We start from the raw sequence: 12,046 nt of genomic DNA on the forward strand, positions 1-12,046 counted from the left end.
TGAAGGCGGAACCCTATGGGGTTTACCATTTGTGCCATCCCGCAAGGTCGGATATCTTCAAGGTCAATGGGCACCGTATCAAGTTGTATCATGGTGAGCAAATGAAGAGCAACAAAGAGGTTGAGGTATTCCTTTTGGAAGACGCACCTCTTGGCAAAGAGCAATGAACAAGTGAAAGTCCAACTTAAGGACATTAAACAAAAGTGCTAGGTGGGAGACACCCCACCATGGTGAGATCTATCATTTCCCTCCTTTTTGTACCCTTTTTTTTCTTTTTTGAATTCTTCATTGTTTTGTAATTGTTTAGCTACACTTTTGCTTGATTAGCATTGCTTGTGCCTACCTCGGATAACTTGTTCATAAAGACTTGCATTGATTTTTCCATGAATGACTTGATTGTGTGGTAGATGCAGACTTCTCTTTAGATTTTGCATTGATTTTAGGTATTTTTGACTTCTTTGGCTTGTTTGGCCAATGAATACATGATAATTAGGCATTTTTTTCTATTCATTCAAAAAAAAATGGCCATTTACCAGAGAGTTGTGCAAATTCTGGGCCAGCTTTGGGCCCTAGGCATAACCAACATCACGCATGCGCGCACGAGACGCGCACGCGTCCATGTCAATTCACGCAAAAACACGCGTGCGCGAACTAGCCGCGTACGCGTCACTACTGCGTTTTACGACCCTAGGCCATCACCCAGAGAGTTGTGCCCTAGTTGGGCCAATTTCATGCTACTGGCCCAGCTCAACTCATGCGTAGGCGCACCTGGCGCACATGCGTACCTCGACCATAATGCCAATCGACGCGTCAGCGCACCGTGCGCGTCCGCGTCGCTCAACAAATTTTACTTCCTGGTACTTTTTCCCAAGAGTTGGGCCAGAGTTGTGCCCAACCTGTGCTGAGGGCACAACACATATGCACGCGCATGCACACCTGGCGCTCGCGCGCACACTCACATTTCGCTACTTCAAGCACACGCGCACCGTGTGCGTTCGCGTCGTTACTGATTTCGCCAATGCACGCGCACGCGTGCATGGCGCGCCCGCGTTGGTTTCGCGAACCAATTGAATGAGAGTGTGCCTTTCTCCCTCCATTTTCTTTCCTTCTTCTTACCATCACCCCTCTTCTTCACCTCTACCCTCCTCTACCATCCCTACCCCCTCTTCTCCGCCACCTCTGGCGGCAACCACCACCTCCGGCGGCAACCACCACCTCCGGCGGACCCACACCTCTTTTCCCTCTCCTCTCCTTTGCTAACCCTTCTCTCACCTCCATACCCTATCTCCTTCTCCCCCCTTTAAGGTACTCCTCCTTTCTAAATCTTTATTTTTAGTTCCCCTTTCCTTTTTTTTTCCACCCCCCAATTACATGCTCTTATTTTTTAAGTAGTTGCATTCATGTTCTCTTTGTTTATTGCATTTTATTTCTTTATTTCTTTTCATTTTCTCATGGATGTTCTAAGTGAAGCTTACTCTTGCATTGATGAGTTTGTTTAATTTACTTGCTTTCTTTTGTATTTAGTGGTGTGATATGATGATTAGCTGTGCTTTATCGGGTGCTACATTGCCACTCTTCTCTAAGTTTTTGTCATAAAGGGATGCACATCAAGTATTTGATGAAAGAACCATATGACTTCTTGGAATCATTTTGACTAAGTGTTCTCTATTTTGGTGTTCCTTATCATTCACTTGTTTGTTCATGTATACATTAAACTTACTACATTTCTTGTTTCATTTCTACAAGATCATCCCATATTTTACTTCTTGTTGTTATTGTTATGAGTGTGCGTTTCTCATGCTTCGTGTTCACATGCCTATACCGCTCATTTATCACATGCTAGTGACTAGCTATGATCTTCATTATTGTCTTAGCCACATGTTGCAGCTGTCATGTATCTAAACCACTTATTCTTTTGTGCTTTATCACTTGCATGATTATTCCTTCTTGGTGCCTCTTTAGGCTTAATTTCACCACCTTTCCTTCTATTCTAGGATGGTGCTCAAAAGAGACAATGGAAAGGCGCCCAAGAAGGCACCATCATGGTCTACTGGCAAAGTACACCAAGGCCCGCAAGCTAAGGCCCTCCTCACCAAGCCCAGGAGCGTTGCTAAGATTGATGTTTCGGAAAAAGACAATCCGGCGAGGGATCCGAACAATTTCCCCAACCACTATTGTGAACTTGTCTATCCCTTGATCAAGCCAAGGAACTATCATGTAGAGCCCCTTCTGGCCCCTCTGGCTCATGTCATACCGCTCATTTTGCCCCGCATCGAACGACGACAATGGGAATTCCTATTGAGGAAGCCACGGGAGGCGAACTTGTTATGAGTGTCTAAATTTTACACAAATTACCATTCCCCTTCCCTCACATCGGTATTGGTGCGCCGAAGGCAAGTTCCCGTCACAGAGGAGGCCATTCAAAATGTGCTTAAGACCGGACCATTAGCGGACCACACCCGAATCATTCTGGATTCAAGGAAGGATGAGGCCCCGGCCCAAGGGCATTGACGCACGTTTTCTCACCAGAAAGGCTCAAGCATGGGCCCAAATTCTGGCCCACTACGTGCTCCCAAGCACCCATGGCTCATCTGTTATTGCCGAGTTAGCCTTGTTGATTTGGTGTGTCCTCACAGAGAGACCGGTGCATATCCCCCGTCTCATCCGCCAATCTATGGGCCGCATTCACGCTAAGGGGAATCTACCTTTTTTCGCTCTAGTGACTGGTGCACGAAATTACAATCACACTTTTGCAACTCCGCATAACTAACCAGCAAGTGCACTGGGTCGTCCAATTAATACCTTACGTGAGTAAGGGTCGATCCCACGGAGATTGTCGGCTTGAAGTAAGCTATGGTTATCTTGTAACTCTTAGTCAGGATATCAATAATTCTCAGATTTAATTGTAAAAAGTAAAAGAACATGAAATAAATACATGTTATGCAGTAATAAAGAACAGGTTGAGACTTTGGAGATGCTTTGTCCCCTGAATCTCTGCTTTCCTACTGTCTTCTTCTTCATGCATGCAAGGCTCCTTCCATGGCAAGCTTTAAGTTGGGCATCACCGTTGTCAATGGCTACTTCCCGTCCTCTCAGTGAAAATGTTCCAAATGCGCTGTCACCGCATGGCTAATCATCTGTCGGTTCTCGATCATGTCGGAATAGGATCCATTGATCCTTTTGCGTCTGTCATTACGTCCAACACTCGCGAGTTTGAAGCTCGTCACAGTCATCCCTTCCCAGATCCTACTCAGAATACCACAGAAAAGGTTTAGACGTTCCGGATCTCAGGAATGGCCGCCAATAATTCTAGCTTATACCACGAAGACTCTGATCTGAATCATGAGGCTAAGAGATATGCATTCAGTCTAAGGTAGAACGGAGGTGGTTATCAGGCACGCGTTCATATATGAGAATGATGATGAGTGTCACGGATCATCACATTCATCAGGTTGAAGTGCGAATGAATATCTTTGAATAGAAGCAAGCGTGATAGAATGGAAAACAGTAGTAATTGCATTAATTCATGAAGAACAGCAGAGCTCCTCACCCCCAACAATGCGGTTTAGAGACTCATGCCGTAGAGAATACAATAGGAAACGTGTAAAGTGTCATGAGGTACAAGATGAATCACTAAAAGTAGTTTTTATAGTAAACTGGTGACCTAGGGTTACAGAAAATGAGTAAGCTAGGGTGTTTAGTGTAAAAATCCACTTCCAGAGCCAACTTGGTGTGTGCTTGGGCTGAGCATTGAAACTTTCATGTGTAGAGACTTTTCTTGGAGTTAAACACCAGCTTTTATACCAGTTTGGGCGTTTAACTCCAGCTTTTGTGCCAGTTCTGGAGTTAAACGCCAGAATTCTTGAGCTGACTTGGAACGCCTGTTTAGGCCATCAAATCTCGATCAAAGTATGGACTATTATATATTGCTAGAAAGCCCAGGATGTCTACTTTCCAACGCAATTAAGAGCGCTCCAATTGGGCTTTTGTAGCTCTAGAAAATCTACTTCGAGTGCAGGGAGGTCAGAATCCAACAGCATCTGCAGTCCTTTTTCAGCCTCTGAATCAGATTTTTGCTCAGGTCCCTCAATTTCAGCCAGAAAATACCTAAAATCACAGAAAAATACACAAACTCATAGTAAAGTCCAGAAAAGTAAATTTTAAATAAAAACTAATAAAAATATAATAAAAACCAACTAAAATATACTAAAAACAGTGCCAAAAAGCGTATAAATTATCCGCTCATCACAACACCAAACTTAAATTGTTGCTTGTCCCCAAGCAACTAAAAATCAAATAGGATAAAAAGAAGAGAATATACAATGAACTCTAAAAACATCTATGAAGATCAGTCTTAATTAGATGAGCGGGGCTTTTAGCTTTTTGCTTCTGAACAGTTTTGGCATCTCACTTTTTCCTTTGAAGTTCAGAACGATTGGCATCTATAAGAACTCAAAATTCAGATAGTGTTATTGATTCTCCTAGTACAGTATGTTGATTCTTGAACACAGTTACTTTATGAGTCTTGGCCGTGACCCTAAGCATTTTGTTTTCCAGTATTACCACTGGATACATAAATCCCACAGACACATAACTGGGTGAACCTTTTCAGAATGTGACTCAGCTTTGCTAGAGTCCCCAATTAGAGGTGTCTAGAGCTCTTAAGCACACTCTTTTTGCTTTGGACCACGACTTTAACCGCTCAGTCTCAAGTTTTCACTTGACACCTTCACGCCACAAGCACATGGTTAGGGACAGCTTAGTATAGCCGCTGAGGCCAAGATTTTATTCCTGTGGGCCCTCCTATCCACTGATGCTCAAAGCCTTGGATCCTTTTTATTACCCTTGCCTTTTGGTTTAAAGGTCTATTGGCTTTTTCTGCTTGCTCTTTTTTTTTCGCATTTTTTTTCTGCAAGCTTTCTATTCACTGCTTTTTCTTGCTTCTAGAATCAATTTTATGATTTTTCAGATCATCAAATAACATTTCTCCTTTTCCATCATTCTTTCAAGAGCCAACAATTTTAACATTCATGAATCAACAAATTCAAAAAATATGCACTGTTCAAGCATTCATTCAGAAAAACAAAAGTATTGCCACCACATCAAAATAATTAATCTGTTTTAAAATTCAAAATTCATGCACTTCTTTTTCTTTTTCAATTAAAAATATTTTTCATTTAAGAAAGGTGATGGATTCATTTTCATAGCTTTAAGGCATAGACACTGAGACACTAGCGATCATGTAATAAAGACACAAACATAGATAAACATAAAGCATAAAAATTTGAAAAACAGAAGATAAAGAACAAGGAGATTAAAGAACGGGTCCACCTTAGTGATGGCGGCTAGTTCTTCCTCTTGAAGATCTTATGGAGTGCTTGAGCTCCTCAATGTCTCTTCCTTGCCTTTGTTGCTCCTCTCTCATGACTCTAAGGTGGAAGCAATTGCCTTTCCATTCCTCTTTCTAGAGGTTCCTCCGGCCTTAGGTGCCATAAATGGTTATGGAAAAATAAAAAAGCTGAGCTTTTCCACACCAAACTTAAAAGGTTTGCTCGTCCTCGAGAAAAAGAAATAAAGAAAGGAGGAGAAGAAGAAGAGATGGAGGAGAGGGAGGTGTGTGAATTATTCGGCCAAGGGGGGTTTAGGTGGTTATGATGTGGAAAAGGAAGGAGTGATGGTTTAAATTTGAGTGGGTGGGTGTAGGTGGGTTGTATGATGGTTTTGGAGGAGTAATGGAGGTGATTGGTGGAGGTTATTTGGGGAAGAGTATTATGAAAATATGTGAAGAAGTGAGAGAGTGAGTTAGGGTTTGTGGGGATCCTGTGGGGTCCACAGATCCTGAGGTGTCAAGGATTTCTCATCCTTGCACCAATTAGGCTTGCAAAACGCCCTTTGCTGCCAATCCTGGCGTTAAACGCCAGGTTGCTGCCCATTTCTGGCGTTAAACACCCAGAATGGTGCCAGACTGGGCGTTTAACGCCCATTCTGCTACCCTTACTAGCGTTTAAACGCCAGTAGGGTTCTCCTCCAGGGTGTACTGTTTTTCATTCTATTTTTCAGTTTATTTTTGCTTTTTCAATTGTTTTTGTGACTTCACATGATCATCAACCTACAGAAAACATAAAATAACAATAGAAAATAAAATTGGGTTGCCTCCCAACAAGCGCTTCTTTATTGTCTTTAGCTGGACCTTGACCGAGCTTCATTCAAGCCTCAGTTTTGAGCATTCTTGTTCAAAATTGCTTTCAAGATAATGTTTGATTCTCTGTCCATTAACAATGAACTTTTTGTCAGAATTAATATCTTGAAGCTTAACATATCCATATGATGACACTCCTGTAATCACATATAGTCCCCTCCACTGGGATTTTAATTTCCCGGGGAATAATCTGAGCCTAGAGTTGAACAGCAGAACTTTTTATCCTGGCTCAAAGACTCTGGATGACAATTTCTTGTCATGCCACTTTTTTTCTTTTTCCTTATAAATTTTTGCATTTTCAAAAGCATTGAGTCTGAACTCCTCTAGCTCATTTAGCTGGAGCAATCTTTTCTCACCAGCTAACTTAGCATCCAGGTTGAGGAATCTGGTTATCTAGTAGGCTTTATGTTCCAGTTCCACGGGCAGATGACAGGCCTTGCCATACACAAGCTGGTATGGAGAGGTTCCTATAGGAGTCTTGAATGCTGTTCTGTATGCCCATAGAGCATCATCCAAGCTCTTTGCCCAATCCTTTCTACGGGCAATTACAGTCCGTTCCAGGATTCTCTTTAGTTCTATTAGAGACTTCAGCCTGCCTATTTATCTGTGAATGATACGGAGTTGCTACTTTGTGGCTAATTCCATATCGAACCATAACAGAGTAAAGTTGTTTATTGCAGAAATGGGTGCCCCCATCACTGATTAGTACTCTGGGAACACCAAATCTGCTAAAAATATGTTTCTGAAGGAACTTCAGCACAGTCTTTGTATCATTAGTGGGTGTGGCAATTGCCTCCACCCATTTAAATACGTAGTCTACTGCCACCAGAATGTAAGTGTTTGAGTATGATGGTGGGAAAGGACCCATGAAGTCAATACCCCATACATCAAACAACTCAATCTCTAAGATCCCTTGTTGAGGCATGGCATAACCATGAGGCAAGTTACCAGCTCTTTGGCAATTGTCACAGTTACGCACAAACTCTCGGGTATCTCTATAGAGAGTAGGCCAATAAAAGCCACATTGGAGGACTTTAGTGGCTGTTCGCTCACTTCCGAAATGTCCTTCATACTGTGATCCATGGCAACGCCACATGATCTTCTGTGCCTCCTCTCTAGGGACGCATCTGCGGATCATTCCGTCTACGCATCTCTTAAAGAGATATGGTTCATCCCATAAGTAGTACTTTGTATCAGAAATTAGTTTTTTCTTTTGCAACCTGCTGTACTCCTGGGGTATGAACCTCACAGCTTTATAATTTGTAATGTTTGCAAACCATGGTTCTTCCTGAATGGCAAAAAGTTGCTCATCCAGAAAGGTCTCAGAGATCTCAATAGGAGGGAGGGACACCCCTGCTATTGGTTCTATCCGGGACAGGTGATCAGCTACCTGGTTCTCTGTCCCTTTTCTGTCTCTCTTTTCTATAACTCTTGCAGAAGCAACACCCATCTTATGAGCCTGGGTTTTGAATCCTGCTTTGTGAGTAGATATTTAAGAGCACAATGGTCAGTATACACAATCACTTTTGGACCTACTAAATAGGATCTAAACTTGTCAATGGCATAAACCACTACAAGTAACTCCTTTTCTGTGGTTGTGTAATTCTTCTGTGCGTCATTTAGAACACGAATGGTATAGTAAATGACGTGCAGAAGCTTGTTATGCCTTTGTCCCAACACTGCACCAATGGCATGGTCACTGGCATCACACATTAATTCGAATGGTAATGTCCAGTCAGGTGCAGAGATGACTGGTGCTGTGACCAGCTTGGCTTTCAGGGTCTCAAACGCCTGCAGACACTCTGTGTCAAACACAAATAGCGTGTCAGCAGCTAGCAGGTTTTTTAGAGATTTTGCAATTTTTGAAAAATCCTTTATGAACCTCCTATAAAATCCTGCATGCCCCAAAAAGCTTTTGATTGCCTTAACATTGGCAGATGGTGGTATTTTCTCAATTACCTCTACCTTGGCTTGATCCACCTCTATCCCCTTGCTTGAAATTTTGTGCCCAAGGACAATTCCTTCAGTTACCATAAAGTGACATTTTTCCCAGTTTAAGACCAGGTTAGTCTCTTGGCACCTTTTCAGGACAAGTGCTAGATGATCAAGACAGGAGCTGAATAAGTCTTCAAATACTGAGAAGTCATCCATGAAGACTTCCAGGAACTTCTCTACCATATCAGAGAAGATAGAGAGCATGCATCTCTGAAAGGTTGCAGGTGCATTGCATAGACCAAAAGGCATTCTTCTGTAAGCAAATACTCCAGATGGACATGTGAATGCTGTTTTCTCTTGGTCTTGAGGATCCACGGTAATTTGGTTGTAGCCTGAATAGCCATCCAAAAAGCAGTAGTATTCATGGCCTGCTAGTCTCTCTAGCATCTGGTCTATGAATGGTAAAGAAAAATGATCCTTTCTGGTGGCTGTATTGAGCCTTCTGTAGTCAATACACATACGCCACCCTGTAACTGTTCTTATGGGAACCAGTTCATTCTTTTCATTATGAACCACTGTCATGCCTCCCTTCTTGGGGACAACTTGGACAGGGCTCACCCAGGGGCTATCAGAAATAGGATAAGTAATCCCAGCCTCTAGTAACTTAGTGACCTCTTTCTGCACCACTTCCTTCATGGCTGGATTTAGCCGCCTCTGTGGTTGAACCACTGGCTTGGCATCATCCTCCAATAGGATTTTGTGCATGCATCTTGATGGGCTAATGCCCTTAAGGTCACTTATGGACCACCCAAAAGTTGTCTTGTGTGTCCTTAGCACTTGAATTAGTGCTTTCTCTTCCTGTGGATTTAAAGCAGAGCTTATGATCACTGAAAAAGTGTCACCCTCTCCCAGAAATGCATATTTCAGGGATAGTGGTAGTGGTTTGAGCTCTGGTTTAGGAGGTTTCTCCTCTTCCTGAGGGATTTTTAGAGGTTCTTTTATTTCCTTTCGTTCCTCCAAATCAGGCTGAACATCTTTAAAGATGTCCTCTAGCTCTGATTCAAGACTCTCAGTCATATTGATCTCTTCCACAAAAGAGTCAATAATATCAGTGCTCATGCAGTCATTTGATGTGTCTGGATGCTGCATAGCTTTGACAGCATTTAACTTGAACTCATCCTCATTGACTCTCAGGGTCACTTCCCCTTTTTGTACATCAATAAGAGTTCGTCTAGTTGCTAGGAATGGTCTTCCTAGAATGAGAGTTTCACTCTTGTGCTCCTCCATTTCCAGTACTACAAAGTCAGTGGGAAAGGCAAATGGCCCAACCTTGACAATCATGTCCTCAATTATGCCTGATGGATATTTAATGGAGCCATCAGCAAGTTGAAGACATATCCCAGTTGGTTTGACTTCTTCAGTCAAGCCAAGCTTTCTGATAGTGGATGCAGGTATTAGGTTAATACTTGCTCCAAGGTCATATAGAGATGTCTTGGTGCAAGCACCCTCTAATGTGCATGGTATCATAAAGCTTCCTGGATCTGTAAGCTTCTCTGGTAAGCTTTTCAGAATGACTGCACTGCATTCTTCAGTGAGAAAAACTTTTTCAGTTTCTCTCCAATCCTTCTTATGACTTAAGATCTCTTTCATGAACTTAGCATAAGAGGGTATTTACTCAAGTGCCTCTGCAAATGGGATCTTTATTTTAAGAGTCCTGAGATAGTCTGCAAAGCGGGCAAATTATTTATCCTGCTCCGCTTGGCGGAGTTTCTGAGGATAAGGCATCTTGGCTTTATATTCTTCAACCTTAGTTACTGCAAGTTTATTCCCTATAGAGGTGGTTGGAGAAGCCTTCTTAGAGGGGTTACTATCAGCACTTCCAGGTGTCTGATTCCTCATTGGCGTTTGAATGCCAGGATTGGGTGCTGGATGGGCGTTTAACGCCAATCTTTCACCCTTTTCTGGCGTTTGAACGCCAGAGTTATTCCTCTCTGGGCTCTTGCTGTCCTCAGAGGGATTTTGAGCAATGGTTTAGTTATCCTCTGTTAGTTGTTCCTTTCTTGGCTTTCTGCTACTTTGAGTTGTTTTATTCAATGTCTTTCCGCTCCTTAGTTGAACAGCTTGGCATTCTTCTGTTATCGGTTTAGATAGCTGCTGTCTTGTCTGATTCAATTGTGCTTCCATATTCTTGTTAGCATTTTTAGTGTCTTGGAGCATCTCTTTAAATTCTGCTAATTGTTTTGTCATAAGGAGTAATTGCTGATTAAGCTCAATAATCTGTTCCTGAGGATTAGGATCAGTAGTTACTGCCCTGGCCTCTTCCTTTATGTAGGACTCACTGCTAGAGTACAAATGTTGGTTTCTAGCAACCGTATCTATGAGTTTTTGGGCCTCTTCAATCATTTTTCTCATATGTATAGATCCACCAGCTGAGTGGTCTAGAGACATCTGAGCTTTTTCTGTAAGTCCATAGTAGAAGATGTCTAACTGTACCCACTCTGAAAACATTTTAGAGGGGCATTTTCTTAGCATCCCTCTGTACCTCTCCCAGGCATTATAAAGAGATTCATGATCCTCTTGTTTAAAGCCTTGGATGTCCAGCCTTAGCTGTGTCATCCTTTTTGGTGGGTAAAATTGATTCAGGAATTTGTCTGTTAATTGTCTCCATGTTTTTATGCTTGCTGTGGGTTGGTTATTTAACCACCTCTTAGCTTGATCTTTTACAGCAAATGGAAACAATAATAATCTGTAGACATTCTGATCCACTTCTTTATCACGTACTGTGTCAGCAATTTGTAAGAATTGTGCCAGAAACTCAATAGGTTCTTCCTGTGGAAGACCGGAATACTGGTAATTTTGTTGCACCATGATAATGAGCTGAGGATTTAGCTCAAAACTGCTTGGTTTGATGGGAGGTATACAGATGCTACTCCCATATGCAGCTGTAATGGGGTTAGCATATAACCCCAGAGTCCTTCTAGACTGCTCATTTCCACTTAGGTCCATGATGAAGAAAAGGGGATTGATATGAATTGCAATGAAATTATATTTTAAAATTTTTTTTATTTAATTAAAAGTAACCGAATAAAATAAAGCAAAATAAATGAAGAATAAAATAAAAGTTTTCGAAAATTAGGAAAAAAAAGTAAAAAAATAAATAAATAATTCGAATGCTAAAGTGGCTAATTAATTAAAAAGATTTGAAAAATTCTGGATATGATTTTCGAAAATTAGAAGAAAATAGAATAAAAGCAAATTGAAAACTAAATTAATTAATTAATTAAAAAGATTTTAGAATTAGCAATCAAAAAGATATGATTGAAAATTATTTTGAAAAAGATATGATTGAGAAGATATGATTGCAATTTATTATAAAAAAAAGATATGATTGAAAATTATTTTGAAAAAGATGTGATTGAGAAGATATGATTGCAATTTAAAAAAAGGATATGATTGAAAAAAAATGATTGAAGAAATTAAAAAGATTTGATTTTTGAAAAAGATTTGAAAGATCAATTTTTGAAATTAGAATTTTGACTTGACTAAAAAAAAAGATATGATTTTGAAAATCTTTGACTAATTTAATGCAAAATTTTGAAATTTATGAGTAAAATAAGGAAAACATATTTTTTTGATTTTTGAATTTTAATGAGGAAAGAGAAAAACAACAAAATGACACTAAACTTAGAAATTTTAGATCAAAACAAAGAGAACAAACAAGAAAACTTTGAATGTCAAGATGAACACCAAGAACACTTTGAAGATCAAGATGAACACCAAGAACAAATTTTTGAAAAATTTTTAAGTAAATAAAAGTACAAAAACACCAAACTTAAAATTATTAGAAAATCAAACACAAATTTTCGAAAATTTAAAGGAAAACACAAAGAAGACACCAAACTTAGAATTTTT

At 40.6% G+C, this 12,046-nt stretch overlaps 1 pseudogene; it reads right to left on the reverse strand.

Moving 5' to 3' along the window:
• Positions 1-2,040: 2,040 nt before the first annotated feature.
• On the reverse strand, positions 2,041-11,140 carry LOC148553121 (uncharacterized; annotated as a pseudogene).
• Positions 11,141-12,046: the final 906 nt, after the last annotated feature.

Source organism: Arachis ipaensis, chromosome B7, assembly GCF_059453495.1.
Source record: "Arachis ipaensis isolate K30076 ecotype BB chromosome B7, ASM5945349v1, whole genome shotgun sequence".
NCBI lineage: Eukaryota > Viridiplantae > Streptophyta > Magnoliopsida > Fabales > Fabaceae > Arachis > Arachis ipaensis.